The sequence below is a fragment of the Strongylocentrotus purpuratus genome, unplaced genomic scaffold (genome assembly GCF_000002235.5).
Source record: "Strongylocentrotus purpuratus isolate Spur 01 unplaced genomic scaffold, Spur_5.0 spur5_scaffold_14, whole genome shotgun sequence".
In the NCBI taxonomy this organism is placed as follows: domain Eukaryota; kingdom Metazoa; phylum Echinodermata; class Echinoidea; order Camarodonta; family Strongylocentrotidae; genus Strongylocentrotus; species Strongylocentrotus purpuratus.
This window is the reverse complement of record NW_022145599.1, coordinates 13,335,871-13,351,644: the sequence shown is the minus strand read 5'-3', so window position 1 is coordinate 13,351,644 and position 15,774 is coordinate 13,335,871. Positions and strand designations below refer to the sequence as shown.

Sequence of the window (15,774 nt, the reverse complement as noted above, 5' to 3'; positions counted from 1 at the left end):
AAAACAAGACCAAGATTTACAGAGAAGCAGAGTGGCGCAGCGGAAGCGTGCTGGGCCCATAACCCAGAGGTCCGAGGATCGAAACCTCGCTCTGCTAACATTTTTGTCTTCTTCTTATAAATATTATATTGACTGTGTATTTTTATTTTCGCATTGTATAAAGAGATTCATTGTTACAAATATCAACCGATTTCATTTATATTTTCAGGTATAAATCGCTGTTAGTAAAAGTTGAAGAATGATTTACCAAGACAAATGGATTAAGAAAACAAATTGGCATGATAACGACTTCCGTCATTATGCATCCGCTTTTGTCACAGATTTATTCTGTTCTGTTAATGTTCCTTATCTGAAAAATAAGAATTTGAGATCATGACTTACTAATTAAAAAACGATACATATCTTATTCACCGTATATTCGAAATACAATAATATAAATACAGAAATACAGCCAATAAAATGTTGTTTTTTTTTTTTAATTCATCACAAAACGTTTCATGAGACGCCGTTTCATCGAATTATTGAAATATAACGATCGCAGCGGTAGGCCTATATAGCTTTATTTACATGATTCAATTTAAGTACATAATTACACTTTATTTCAAGTTGCTAGAAAAATGCAACTATTTCCTCATATTGCATCATCCCTTGTTATCAATAATCAAAACAAGATCAAAATTATAGAGAAGCAGAGTGGCGCAGCGGAAGCGTGCTGGGCCCATAACCCAGAGGTCCGAGGATCGAAACCTCGCTCTGCTAATATTTTTTGTTAACAATGTAGTAATACGTATTACCAAATTACAATCCATTCGTTTAGAATTTATTAGTGTCTATTGATTTCATATAACCATAATTTCAATTAAATAATTTCAGTACTAAGTTTATAGCTATCCAACAAGATAAATGCAACCTAGAAAACCAGTTGACATCATTGCTTACTGACCTATATATTATGCGTGGTCTTGTATCTAAGTTCTGATTCTGAAGAAATCTGATCAATCCTCGTTTGGAATTATGTAATATGTTTATTATCATTTCAAGAAATGTTAGTCAGCGTGATTTTGGAATATGCCTGGGGGGGGGGGGGGGGGGAGGGTAATGTTTTGTAATTATTATGAAATCATAGAATTTATGAAAGTTTTCGGCAAACGTATGATATTCAACTTCATCACTAAGAATCATTGAAGATACTGAAACATATCAATCATGTTGGCAGAGCTCTAGCTATAGAAATCTATCAGGTTTTTAATCACACTAAATTTGAAGTTCGATATATGATGTAACCATTGCCCAATGTTGCATCATCCCTTGTTAAACATAATCCAAGCAAGGCCACAATTTGCAGGCAAGCAGAGTGGCGCAGCGGAAGCGTGCTGGGCCCATAACCCAGAGGTCCGAGGATCGAAACCTCGCTCTGCTAACGTTTTTTTTTTGGTTCTTTTCTCATGAAATACAATACTGATCATAGTTTTTCGTCTTGTATGAATATTTTAAATAACAACAATTTTATTCTATTTTCAAGTAAACCTATGTCAATAAAAATTGAAATATTATTCACCAAAACAAATTTAGAGCGAATTTGAAAACCATTTGACATTATCTTGTGCGTGGTCTTGTATCAGAGTTTGATTCTGAAGAAAAAAATATACTTATATAATTATGATCATATTATCTGATCAATCCATATCTGAGATTGTGTATTTTAAAGAATTATGTACCGTACATTCAGATTACGCTTAGCTAGTGAATTTTTATTTTTTTAATTCTGAAATCACCTAGAAAGTCTAGTATGTGTTAAATTTATTGGCAAACGAATGACATTCAACTAAATGCAATATAAAATCAATAAAAGCATTGAAATATATCGATCGTATCGGTATATCGTATCGTATAAAGATATATAATAATTACACTATATTTCATGTTGGAAATATGCATGATGTAACCATTGCCTATATTTGCATCATTCCTTGATAATGCAACATAATCTAAACAAGACCAATATTTACAGACAAGCAGAGTGGCGCAGCGGAAGCGTGCTGGGCCCATAACCCAGAGGTCCGAGGATCGAAACCTCGCTCTGCTAATATTTTTGTATTTTTGTTATAAACATAATATTGATTGTATACTTTGATATTCACTTTGAATAAAGAGATTAATTTATAAAAATATATGCCTAATTTCAAAAACAAAAAATTGGTAAACCTCCGTCAGTAAAAATGTATTCACCAAGACAAAATGCGACCTATAGAAAACCTCGAAATCATGGCTTACTTACCTATGCGTGGTCTTGTTTCTGATTCTGAAGAAATATTGAAATTCGTTATCTGAAGAATCATTGTTTGGAATTATGTTATAAGTTTATTATAATTTCAAGAAATGTTAGTCACCGTAATTTTAGAAAAGGTCTAGCCATTCTTATATTATCAAAAAGCATATATAGAATTTATGAAAGATATTCAACTGATCACTATAACTCATTGGAAATAATGAAATACATCAATCATGATAGCAGAGCTCTAGCTATAGAAATCAATTAAAGTTTATAATCTCAATGTGAAGTTCAATATATAGGCCTACAAGTAACAATTGCCCAGTGTTGCATCATCCCTTGTTGAAGATTATCTAAACACGACCAGAACCCATATGGAAGCAGAGTGGCGCAGCGGAAGCGTGCTGGGCCCATAACCCAGAGGTCCGAGGATCGAAACCTCGCCCTGCTAACATGTTTTTTTTTTACAATACATTGCGAATTATCAAATTACAATCACTCCATACTGAATATATTAATCTTCTTTAAATTCATAGTAGCATATTTTGAATTAAGTGTATTTCAGTTTAAGTGTATAGCTGTTCAACAAGACAAATGCGGCTTTTAAAATAAATTGTTACATGACCTACTTAACTATGTGGACCTGTCTTTTAGATTCTAAACGGCTTTTAAAAAAAAATTCTAATCAATTCACGTTTGAGATTATGTAATTAATCATTGTACACATACAAGATGGATGCCTACTACGCAGCGCATGTACATGTATAATTATTTAATACAATCGTTACGACTGTATGCAGTGATTAAAGTTATAAACTATAGGTTAAACAAATACCGAAATATATTGATCAACAATTAGGCCCACAGCTTTACAGACATACATTTTAGTTTAACATCACCTTAAATTGCAGGTAAAACAGACAAAATAAAACATAATATGTAATGATTCCCGAATGTTGCTTCATCCGTTATCGTTATCATCCAACATCTAAACATTACCTCCAGTCCTAGAACCTGTCAACAGCAGAGTGGCGCAGCGGAAGCGTGCTGGGCCCATAACCCAGAGGTCCGAGGATCGAAACCTCGCTCTGCTAATATTTTTTTTAACAATACACTACAAATGATCAAATTACATTACATCCATATAGAATATATTAGTCTTCATTGACTTTATATTAGTATATTTTCATTGAAAATGATTTCAGTAAAAATGTATAAATATTCAACTAGACAAAAGCGACTTTAAAGAAACAAATTAGTACATGACCTATTTGACTATGGGCTTCTCTTTTTATTCTTAAAAAAAGAAGATTATTCTCTTCAACTCACATTTGAGATTATGTATTTAATCATTGTTCACATACACACAATGCCTACCACGCAGTGCATGTTCCTGTATAAATGCCTATATAATCTGGTACAGTGATTTATATTAAGGAATCATTACGACCAACTGAAGTGATTGAACTTATAAACCGTTGGTTAAAAAATATTGAAATATATCGATTAACATGATTAGGCCCACAGCTTTTCAGAAGTACACTATAGTTTAACATCACCCTAAATTCCAGGTAGAAAAAAGACCAAAAAAAACAACATCATAATTCCCAAATGTTGCATCATCCGTTATCGTTATCATTATGAACATCTAAACGTTACCTGCTAAAATCTATCATCAGCAGAGTGGCGCAGCGGAAGCGTGCTGGGCCCATAACCCAGAGGTCCGAGGATCGAAACCTCGCTCTGCTAATATTTTTTTGGTTTTGTATTCATTTTTTGAAACAATATTAATGATTAAATTACGTTCCTTTCGCACAGAAATAATTTAATCTTCATTGATTTCATATAGTACCATATTTCCAAAGTAAACCGAGTTCAGTAAAAACTTATAGCTATAATACATTAACGCAAATGCGACTTTGTAGAAAACAAATTGATGCATAACCAATTTTGACTGTGACCATGTCTTTCTATTCTAAAAGAGACATTTTGTTCTGATCAATTTACGTTTGAGACTATGTATTAAGGTCTTGTTTGTTTGTTTGTTTGTTTGTTCATTTAAAATATCCACTCTTCATATGCATACAAAATTGTCTGATAAGCATGCCCATGGACAAGTGATAATGGAATACTATTTTGAATTGTGGAATCATTAATCAAATCTGATGGAAACGTTTTTTTATTCAACGCGATTTATAAATCATTAGAAATATATTAAAGCCTGTCGATCGTAATAAATGTAGATTTAAGGAAATCAGAGTAGCATACCATCACCCTAAATTTCAAGTTCAAGACATAATGGAAATGTATCTGAATGTTGCATCATCCGTTATTATTAAAACAACATCGAAACATTTCCTTTTAGAATGTGTGAACAGCAGAGTGGCGCAGCGATAGCGTGCTGTCGGGCCAATACCCCAGCAGAGGTCCGAGGATCGAAACCTCGCTCTGCTAAACATTTTGTCCTATAAGGACTTTGTTTTGATAACATTATTATTTTGTCATGGATGTGACAATATTATTCTCGTTACCAACGACGATCCAAGTATGATGATAAGTAAATTCATTTTACTCATTCACAGAGTATAGATCCTTTGTGTTGATACGGTATTTTTTATAAGGGGAATCGGCATTATTATCCCCACAATGTCAAGTAATCATACATATAAAATTCTATCACTTTTTTAACGAAGGTCCAAAAAGATATTGCTGACAATTACTGTGTTGCCGGCAAAATCTTTGGATGGTAGGATATGGCGAGTGGGGGAGATACGGGATGTAGCACCCATCCCCTCATCTCTGCTCCATCTGACAACGATGATAGACTTTGAGGAGTTTTATAACATCAATAAGTTTATTAGAAGAGAGTAGTGCAGTGGAAGCGTTCTGGGCCAATAACCCATCAGGTCCGAGGATCGAAACCTCGCTCTACAAATCTTGTTGTCCTCTATATTCAGTTTAAAGCATTCCCTCTATAATAAAGCTTTACAATTTCATTGTTTGATTAATGCCACGATATTGAGCAAAATGAAAAAAATCTCTACACTTTTTTTAAAGCAACAAAAATAGTACCATAAAGTCATTCTTCAGATGCATGTAATGTAGAGCAGAGTGGCGCAGCGGAAGCGTGCTTGACCCATAACCCAGAGGTCCGAGGATCGAAACCTCGCTCTGTTAAAATCTTTTTTTTTTTTTTTTTTCATTTTTTGTTACAATATTAATGATTTGATTACGTTCCTTTCACACAGAAATATCGCAAATGCGACTTTGTAGAAACCTATTTTGACTGTGACCTTGTCTTTCTATTCTGAAAGAGACATTTTATTCTGATCAATTCACGTTTGAGATTATGTTTTTTTTGTGTGTGTGTGTATCTCAAATGATTCACTCTTCACATGCAAATTATTTCTGATAAGCAGGTCCATGGACAAGACATTGAAAATGGATGTTATCTTAATTGTGGAATTATTAATCAAATCTGATGGATACGTTTTCAGTTATTCAACGCGATTTATGCATCATTAGAAATGTATTGAAAGCTACATTCCGATAGTGATGAAATTAAGGATATCAGAATAGTATACCATCACCCTAAATTTCAAGCTCAAGACATATAATGGAAATGTATCTGAATGTTGCGTCATCCGTTATTATTAAAACAAGATCGAAACATTACCTTCTAGAATGTGTGAGCAGCAGAGTGGCGCAGCGGTAGCGTGCTGCTAGGCCCATTACCCAGCAGAGGTCCGAGGATCGAAACCTCGCTCTGCTAAACATTTTGTCCTATTTTAAAGGCTTTGTTTTAATAACTTTATCATTTTGTCATGGATGTGATAATAATAATTTTATCTCACTACAAACGATAGCTAAAATCGAACAAAAATAAAGAAAATCTCTACAGTTCATTAATTTTTCTTAAAAGCCAAAAGATGGTAGTATAAAGTCACTTTTCGTCTTCATTTCATTTGCCATGAAAGTAGAGTGGCGCAGCGGAAGCGTGCTGGGCCCATAACCCAGAGGTCCGAGGATCGAAACCTCGCTCTGCTAATAACGGTTATTTCTTATTTTACTTGTACTACAAAATTTCGTACAGAATAATACATGGGGGGGGGGGGGGGTGTATTAAAAAAAATATATGAATAGAACTAGTTTATATTTATCTTAAAGATTTGTTTAAAAAACATATTCGAAGTAGCTTGATATTAATTTTGAGGATACCTCGTTTTTATTGTATTAATTTTTGTAATGATGAACATTTTGACATTATTATAGAAATTTTAGTTATTTCCAACTTCCCACAAGTTATCTTTCAGTATAGTGTTTGTGTTTTTCACCATCACATTTAATTTATTTCATATTTGGGGAAATTGTTTGATGAATTGGTCGAACAAATGGGGGGGGGGGGGGGCTATTGACATTGCAGTGACTGATCCAACCACTAACGATTCAGCGATCCGATTTTTCTAATATGTCCCGTTCGTTCTTTGGGAAGAGCGCCACCTCTTGATCAATTTCCGAGTTATTTCTCACTAGATAATTATACGTCATCAATAGTAAATACTTAGGTTGATACAATAAAATCATGAAAAAAAAAACCCATTTCAAGATAATGTTTTCACTTCTGTAACTGCTGCTTCATAATATACCAGCTGTTTGCATGTCTTGTCGTTCAAAACAAATTACATTGATCTTATTTTGTTACTTTTAAAATTTTGTAACAGAAATCACTCGATAAAGAGAGATATATAGGCCCTATGGCAAAGCTTTCACTGTCTTTGTTCCACTCGTGAAGGATATAGAGTAATTAATTAGCTGCATGCGTCTGTAAAATCTGTTAGCTTTGTTAGCAATTTAATGTTAGGCGTGCCAAGGATAGTGAAGATCCTTTATCCTTTGTCCTATAGTATTGGGAAAGTATATGTCCCCCAGGAAATAATTGCAGTCTCTTCGTATAGTTTTGCCAGCAAACAATCGCCTGGCATTTTGAGAATCATTCACTGATGCCATTGTTCTCTTCTCATGAATGATGCCCGTGAGCGATGGTCGGGAGGGGGGGGGGGGGGGGGAGCATGTATGACTGAACATTTTCCAAAGGGAAAAGAAAAACGTCTGATTTTTGTTTAACAGAGCAAAATAAAAGAGGCTATAAAGTATGACAAAAATTCTGACCAAAAAAAATCTGAGTCCTATTCCTAGACTTATATTCAGACAATATTAAGCTATTAGAGGGAAAAAGATGAAAAAGGTTCTCAAATTGTCCTTAACTGAGCCCAATTTTTTAAACAAATGATTACTGTAAACATTTGTTTTGGAATTAGGGTGACATTTTATTACTCGCCATTAGCCAAAATAAATAGATCTGTTTTAATAATCCCCGGTTTAATAACGTCATGCATACTTCTCGAAAGTAAACGTTTTCCTAATTACAAATTTACTCAAAAGCTTGCATGAAGCTGCAGACATAGCAACAGTTACAAAGTGGATTCCATATTATGGAGATGTCATGTATATCAAGTGAATCAGATAATTTATTATACTTTTATGATTCATATAACCAGTGGTTCTGCATGGAAAGAAATATCCAATTAAAAAAAAACATCATCAACCATGCCAAGACTAACGAAGTAGCGTTGACCTGATACGAGCGCTTATTTTCGCCAAAGAAAAGAAAAACATCTACCAGCGTTATTTTTTTGCCAACTGACCTTGGGTCAAATAACTAACCTTATAAGCAAACATTCTCAGAATGTCATTCATAATGCATGAATACAACATTCGACGCCCAGCGATAATGTTCCGCATTATTTGAGTACATTGGGGACTATAGTTGATGCAAGATCAGACCCAGTATTTATCATTATTTCTATTTTCTATATCCCTTTTGAAATATATAGGTACCGTAGATATAGATTTTTTGTAATAAAAAAAAAGGATTAGGCCTTCAACAGAAACATACAAAAGTGGAATGTCGCAGAGCGCGGATAAATGGCCTTACCATAATAATCCCGATAGCCTTGACTAGAGACTATACAAACATGTTTGTGCATCACTGAACTGTAAGTGACCTTCTATGGAAGGTCTTACGTAATAGTGTTTTTATCACTGAAATCTAACACTGTGACGTAGTGTTATATCAGGGTGGTTGTTATATTGTGTGTATGTGTGTGCGTGTTTTTTTTTTTTTTTTTTTTGTGTGTTTGTGTGAGCAGGCTCAATGACTCCTTGATATATTTGTTGTAGGAGCCTCCTGTTTATTCACGTGCCCAAACAGGCGATCAGTATGAAACAGTTATATGCAAATTTTCACCAAGAGCTAGGGGTACTGCTTATTGTATACAACTCAATGAAAAGGCACATGTGGTGATTTCTTGTCACTACCGGGGGGGGGGGGGGGGCGTCATTCGAGTAAACTTAGCGACCGAGCGGGGAAAAATCTGTGACCTGCCCCTTGCAACAATTTACTACAACTTAAACTGAATTGTACTAGCGATGCCATGATTGTGTAAGCTATGGCCTTTGTATTATTTTGCGAGGCGGCGAAGCAACCAGTAAAGAAAAAAAAAATATGATAATACCTTATACTTTTGCTACATATTTTAAATAAAAGTCTGCTATAAACCGACCTATACACTCATTGAAATCAAAACTCCTTTTGTAAATGGAAAAGAAAATTCCAGCTAGCCCCGAGCACAAAAATACTATGGCAAGAATATGGCATAAACTGAGCTGGAATGAAAGTATGAGCACAATAGGCCTAAACAGAAGTAGCCTAGTCGTGGTAAATTTCCATAGGGATATATCCAGAATCTCAGCATAGGCCCATGTACGCCCACACCCGACGTCCCTTCCTCTTCAGCTGAAGCCAAGAAAAGCAACACTAGCTGCCTGTAAACAATACGGATTTTCAAGAAATGCCTGGATATGCGTTAAATAATTATTGACCTGGCCCCAGCATAAATTACGGTCATTTTCCAGGTACCGATCGACCTGACCGTTTGTTTGTTGTTTTTGTTATCTGTTACTAAGACCATTTTGTCCACTACCTAACGGTCACAACACTAATCATTTTAAAAGGAGACCTCCGCCTTACTGATCCATTGACCCAGCCAGGCTAATTATTATCTGTTTATGAAGAAAAAAATTAGGATAGCCCAAAATTAATGTACGGTGGAGTTTCGGACGCTGATCACTTTGTATACAAAATGCGTATCGGTCTCATTACGGATATTATGAGCCATACTGGAGTACATGTTTTTTCATATTAAATACGATCCTCGTTTTCAGGAGAGTCCTTTTTATTACGTGATGTTTTGTCAACTCGGGTTGGCATGTTTAAACCAGGGACTTGGGATACATCCCAAGTCCCTGTTTATACTCTAATCCTAATTCTAAACATGAAGAAGGAAAACACGCACAATTCCCAATCAACGTTTGTCAAACACGATTTCGCTGAGCCATTTTCATAATGTGCATGGATTCAATCCGTGTTGCCTAGTAGTAGCGAACTTATACATTCTTCTTATTGTATTTCAAATGCGGATATGCTAGTGTTGTTATAGCTTTCCGAACCGACATCGCACAGGCCTAAAATGTATCACATTTTCATTCCTACTTTTGAAATATATATGCTCTTAGTAGGTGGAAATAATACTATAAATTGGTCATCTGGCACTTGAATGAGAAGATAATATCTGAAGAAAAGTGTATTTATATTAAAAATGGCCTGATATTCCTTGCTTCCCCCTTATCCAGTAGTCAGTAGGCCTAGTATAAGTAGTTTTCGTAATAGGCCAGACGTTCAGCATAATATTGTGCGTAGGCCTATACTAGATCTATGTGTTATTTTTGCATTTACATCGCTTGTATTACAGTGGTGGTCGAGAGACATAGCAATTCATTTCAGCAGGACAATAACACAGCAACTGAGAACAAATTAGGTGGAAATGTTCCTATTTATATCTGCGCAATAAAATGATGGGGGCGAGAGGGCAAATGTCTGGTTTGTAAACATTCGAGCTATGTCTCCCGGGATATTGCGTGAACTTCTGCACTTGGCAAAATATCAACATGGATTTCGCACTGTGCTCTTTAAAGGACACTATTAGTCTGAAATAAATAGACCTCTTTATGTCAAAGTGCAATAATTGTGACTAAAATGCTTTAAATTAATGATAAATATATGCTTCAAACAAAACATGTCATAACATTTTATGTTTCAGAGTAAGATTTAAACATTTGATACTAAAATGATCCTATTTGTTATTCATTTTTAGATGTGAGATAAGTCAAAAATATAAATGAGTACGAATATACAGACTAATGCTAAGTATAACCGCCTCATCATAACAAAAACATTCGCTGTCTCGACAGGAACGAGTCATTTGCTAACGGGGGATATACCTGGTGCGGCGCGGGAAAACAACGACGGAGGGACAGGAAAATGAGGAAACGTCTTGTGCCAGAAAATCAAACCTAATTCTAAGAGGAGATATTAATGACTAAGGTATTGCTAATTGATTAATTTCCTCTCTCGTGACTTGGCCCAGCCCCTGTGTCTGCTAAGGTACCTTCAGACTGGAATGTTTCCAAAAAGTAGCGACTTGTTCACGTCTGCTGGTGCACTACAAGGCACGGCCTTTATTTAACTTTAAAGGGAGAGTTGTCGTACTAGCTGGCGCTATGCTGTGCTCATAATCATGACTTTGTGTCGACAAAATCGATTATTCAAGGAAAATGGTGGACATTTCTCTTCAGTCAATATCAGTGACGCACATGTCTTTTATATTAGATCTGGCCGACGAGGGATTGGGTGGGGTGAAGGGGGGGGGGGGGGGGGTCGGCCGGTCGATGTTTTAAACAGAGCAACAATAACACGGTAACACGGTGGGAATAACACGAAAGTCCTCAATCAAGGAAACACTTTATTATCACCATCTTAATTAATTATAAGTAAATAAGTAAATAATATGTATAAACACATCAAATTACAAAACTGCTCTGAACGATACTAGAGTCAACTTGGATTTGGAAGTGAAAAAGCTTAGGACGTTGTAGAATAAAATGATGTAGTCTTATGGTCTTACTTGATTAATTTATCGAAAATTGAAGAAAAATAGCCCATTCCAGTTTCAAATGGTTATTTCAAGAAATTTAACCTCATAATAATATTTTACAGGCCCGTAAATTCGGTGACACTCAGCTCTGTCTAAAAAAGAAAGATTTCTACTTGTGTATAAACATGCACAGCGCTGGTTTGATGAGGTACGGGCTAGGTTTTTCTACGAGTGATATCGACTGTCTATAAATATAATGGAATATCAGTTGACATGATTCTGTAAATGTTGATTATAAACCACGATGTTTGTTTGATATTTTTTATCTGAGGGGTCACAGGTCATGTTTACATCCGATTGACAAGGAAGGAACTTTCTTTTCCGGGGCATATCACATTACATCACAAAATACCGGTTTAGGTTACACCGGGGGTTTATATAGCCCACATTGGCGTATATAGTGTGGTCCACTGTTATCGAGGATTCACTGATGTCGGGGAGGGGTGGTGGGCCATGGGGAGGGGTATCGGTGTCACGAGGTTATTGGATGTAGGGTGTAGGTCCACGTTCTATTTTCTTTCATTATCTGGTTCTCTATTTTCTCTTTGTTTCTTTCTTTTCTTTGCTTTTCGATAGGGAGGCACGTGCCCCCTTGTCCTCTATAATTATGGTTACGCCGCTGCTTCTGTTGTCTGTGCATTACATTTTTGCTAAATCTCTCCTGGGGGGTGTTTCACAAAGATCCTAAGTTGAATTATCTCTAAGTGGACTTAAAGGTAAAGACCAGTATTGGCAACGCCCCAATTTCAAAAAATGAAATGGAAGCTCTCATTACCAATCATGTGAAAGAATATGTTTTGACTAATACATGATGATAAAAAATTTGCGGGAAACCGCCTACTAATTCATATATTTGGTAAATTTATTTCTCTCATGGTCTGGTGAGAGAGATAGGGTAGTCCCATATACATCTTTCTGTGTATAGTGCTTGTAACTTACGAAGAATGGGCCAAATTTCTTATCATTTTGATGATTCCAGAACCTTGCAGATGCTAATTGCTAGATGATCAACCTTTCCTGATCGATTCCACAACGTTTCTTTCACAATGCAATCGCATGACCATTACTAGTCTTTACCTTTAAAAGTTATGGAAAGCCATTAGCATTTTTGAAAATATTTTGTAAAAGTTATTTTGAAAGGCATTAATTGTTTATTCAAATCATTCATATTGTCTATCATCAAGGAGATTTCATGTTCTGGATGTGGAATTCATAAAAAGTCTAAAATACTTGAATGTCTGCTTTTGAATATATTTCATTTTAAGACTCCAATGGCTGTCCATAATTTTTAAGTCCAACTTAGAGTTAAGTTCTACTTAGGATCTTTGTGAAAACACCCCCCCCCCCCAGGTGTTCAAAACAAAAAGTAAGAGAGAGAGAGAGAGAGAAAGAGAGAGAGAGGGAGAGAAAGAAAAAATATAGGGGAGGCTGTAACCAAAATTAAAGTAAATTTTGTGAGAGGAAAAAGCAAACGGAAGTATGATCTGTAAGCTTTTTTATTTGGGTTGTATGTGGCTCGAAATTTTATTTTCCTCGATTAAAATGTAATATTTTAGGAACGAAAAAGTCTGCAACAAAAGACTAAATATCCACTCTGTGGGCTCAGACAAAGGGCAAGGGACTTGGCTATACAGACATGACCCTATGTACTCACCTGTAAAACGATTAGACGGTATTGATGACCAGGTGACCGTAGTTTGAACGAAGTTCATGTTTTGATAAACCGAGTAGTGTTGACATCATCCTCTCCAGATCGACAAAAGGAAACTCTTAAATTTCAGCTCGGGTGATTACTTTATTCCCGTTCCCAGGCATAAGTGGTGTAGTCCCAATCTCACTGTAAATGTGTTGATTTGCCCTTTAAATCATTCGAATCGTTTTCTGTATATCCGCAGCGCTTTGAAATATTAATAATAATTATTATAATTTTGTCTATATACCCAGGGCAGCCTCGTCAGCATCAACGCTGTTGCTCATTAGGGCCCTGGCATCAGTATACCCCTGCAACTGCGAGATATTTACATCTGTATGGAGAGTGAACAATTGGATTAATGTCTTGCTAATGGAAGTCATAATCCCGGACTGGGATTCGAACCCTATACCCTCAACCCTTGAATTGCGTGTCAAGCGAATGCCACGATAAATGACATTGCCATCACGACCATCACGAGTACCAGGTTTATAACATTCATCTATCAACATCATCGACACCGACACTGTAACCAGCCTTATTAAAGTTTGAACAGGGATAGTGAGTTTACATTCCTTATTTTATAGCAAATAATATATAACTACACCTTTTTTAAAAGTAAATCGAGCTATCACTAAAGCAACATGCTTTATAATCGAGGTTAGCCCCCGAGAAAATCTTTTATTATTTCACATTGAATGTAAATTAATGTTCTCATCTTTCAAGGGACGTAAATACACTATTTACAAATAAAAGAAAATTACAATTAAATCATATTTTAAACCAGTATTACAATAAAATTATTATTCGGTTAAACATATTCCTCCAGTAGAAATGTCTACTTATTATAACCACCACGAAAAAGGTTATTATTGTTTTTTTCACTACCATGGTACACCTACATCATCATCAACACCATCATTGCAACTATCATCAGTAGCACGACCACCGAACTACCACCATCATCGCCTCTAAAACGCAAATGTTAGTAATGCTGAGGCCCCTATATATCCCAAAACCCTGGATCCGCCCCTGAAAACAACCACCACATTCACCATCACCAGGGATCCTCACCGCCACCTCCATCTCATGATCACCACCATCATGACGAACCTCATCACCATGTCAAAACTTGAAACTTTAATTTATTTTCTATCGACACCTTTCGGATTATGAGAAAAGGATATTATAATAAATGGTCTTTATAGCAATAAAAGCATTGTAAACAATAATTATAAAACATTCAACTGTTATAAAAGTGTGCACGAATCTAAGTGCTACATAGTGGATTATATATAGCAAGAGATAACAGTTGAATATACGTACCAATCAGAGGCGTACGCAGGATTTTTTCAAGGGGGGGGGTTTTAAAATATTTTGCTCCCGAAAATTTGAAAATCGCGCCGGCCGAAAAGTCGCTCAGTGGGGGGGGGGGGGGGGGGGGGGGGGGGGGGGGGGGGGGGGGGGGGGGGGGGGGGGGGGGGTAAGCGGACACTTTTTTTTTTTTTTGGTCTCCAAATTTCAAAATTTGACATTTTTACGTATGGGGGGGGGGGTAAGGTCACCTTATTTAGGTTAGCCGTGGGTATATATTTTTTTTTTTTTTTATTTTTTAATTAAATTAAAAAAAAAAAAAGCCAAAGGGGGGGGGGGGGGGTTTTAGGTTTTTTTTAGGGGGGTTTACATACATTAAAATATCAAAGGGGGGGGGGGTACGGGGGGGGGGGGTTTGAACCCCCAAAACACCCCCCCCCCCCTGCGTACGCCCCTGGTACCAATACCCCTACCGAAGGCTAACATAATAATAACAAAATAATTCTAACAAAGTTGGCAATTTTCCACATTTTTTTACATCAAGTTCCACAATTACCACCACCATCGCCGTCGCCACCACCACCACATCCACCACCATCACCACCACCACCAGCAGCATCAACATCATCATCACTGACATCACACCCATCCCCCCCACCCTCTCGACCCTCCATCGACATAATACCTTATACCTTGCATACCTTTGCTCTCCTCGGTAATGGCATAAAAAGGGTCATTACTTTGTAACTATATTTATTGATAGTTCGTCTGCACGCGCATTTAGAGGAACGCCATGGCTGAGGGAGCCCCCCCCCCCCCCGTACATCTTTCTCGCTCTTGGGCAAAATTGTATTGGTTGAGGTTTTAATATAATTTATCAGGAATACCAGAAATATAAACCCTTCCATCAATCTCAAGGTGTTAGTCTTCTTACTACACAGGAAACCCAGCACCTTTGTATTGAGGGAAAGGGCGGTGGAGGGGGGGGGGGGGGTGGGAAGGGGGTCCCTTAGGAGCTACGATACCAGTGCCTCACCATAATCACTGCGTTCTCATCCGTTATAGTTATGATGGAACTAGCTCGCCGAAATGGCAGGAATAGGTCCGCTAGCTCAACAGGCAGAGCGTCGTGCTAATAACGCGAAGGTCGTGGGTTCGATCCCCACGTGGACCATATCCTCATTTTTAAAAATATTCTATATAATGTTAAAGTAGATATTCATTGATTTTAAAAACTAACTTCATTTCATTATTGCAAAGTTGAAACTTTGATTCGACAAGGTTATCAAAATTCAAGGCTTGGAAATATTCGAAGTAATGATTATTATAAATTACAAAACGCTTAAATACAGCCCCGGCATAGCACCTAAAGAGCTCTCCGAACG

At 36.5% G+C, this 15,774-nt stretch overlaps 6 non-coding genes across 6 annotated transcripts; all 6 read left to right on the top strand.

Moving 5' to 3' along the window:
• The first annotated feature begins 25 nt into the window (after positions 1-25).
• Positions 26-97, top strand: TRNAM-CAU. Its single transcript has one exon. It is a non-coding gene; the product is annotated as a tRNA-Met (tRNA).
• A 590-nt stretch (positions 98-687) lies between these two features.
• Positions 688-759, top strand: TRNAM-CAU. The gene has a single exon. It is a non-coding gene; the product is annotated as a tRNA-Met (tRNA).
• Positions 760-1,348: 589 nt separating this feature from the next.
• TRNAM-CAU lies at positions 1,349-1,420 on the top strand. The gene has a single exon. It is a non-coding gene; the product is annotated as a tRNA-Met (tRNA).
• Positions 1,421-2,014: 594 nt separating this feature from the next.
• Positions 2,015-2,086, top strand: TRNAM-CAU. The gene has a single exon. It is a non-coding gene; the product is annotated as a tRNA-Met (tRNA).
• A 1,208-nt stretch (positions 2,087-3,294) lies between these two features.
• Positions 3,295-3,366, top strand: TRNAM-CAU. Its single transcript has one exon. It is a non-coding gene; the product is annotated as a tRNA-Met (tRNA).
• A 583-nt stretch (positions 3,367-3,949) lies between these two features.
• Positions 3,950-4,021, top strand: TRNAM-CAU. The gene has a single exon. It is a non-coding gene; the product is annotated as a tRNA-Met (tRNA).
• Positions 4,022-15,774: the final 11,753 nt, after the last annotated feature.